Source organism: Petaurus breviceps, unplaced genomic scaffold (genome assembly GCF_028583685.1).
Source record: "Petaurus breviceps papuanus isolate PSGF00001 unplaced genomic scaffold, PetGlider_PUasm1.0 90750, whole genome shotgun sequence".
Taxonomy (NCBI): domain Eukaryota; kingdom Metazoa; phylum Chordata; class Mammalia; order Diprotodontia; family Petauridae; genus Petaurus; species Petaurus breviceps.
In genome coordinates this window covers 8,235,978-8,236,401 of record NW_027187335.1, presented here as the reverse complement: position 1 = coordinate 8,236,401, position 424 = coordinate 8,235,978, and positions in this window count along the sequence as shown.

The following is a 424-nucleotide window of genomic DNA, read 5'->3' as shown; positions in this document are numbered from 1 at the left end:
CTAGAGTGATTAGAGCTAGAAAGTGTAGAGGTGCTGTTTGAAGGGATTCATAGGTCTAGGTGTTCAGAAGGTCACAGATTCTATTTCCAGTTTTACAACTACTGTGTCCTTAGGTCAGTGATTTCCCTACCCTGAGATTTAGTTTCTCCCTCTGTCAGCTGAGAGAACTGGACTAGTTCCTTAAGGTCCTATCGTTTTCCAGAATTTTATACAGTATGAAATTCATTAAGTGCATTTGTGTGCTTAATTTTATGGCCAATGTATTTCCCATGTTCTGAAATAGCATGCTTTGAATGAAGCAAACAAGTAGTTTTATCATTTTTATTTAAGTTTTTTTTACCAGCAGCTCCCATTGTGTGTGTGTGTGTGTGTGTGTATGTGTGTGTGTGTGTGTGTGTGTGTGTGTGTGTGTGTGTGTGTGTGT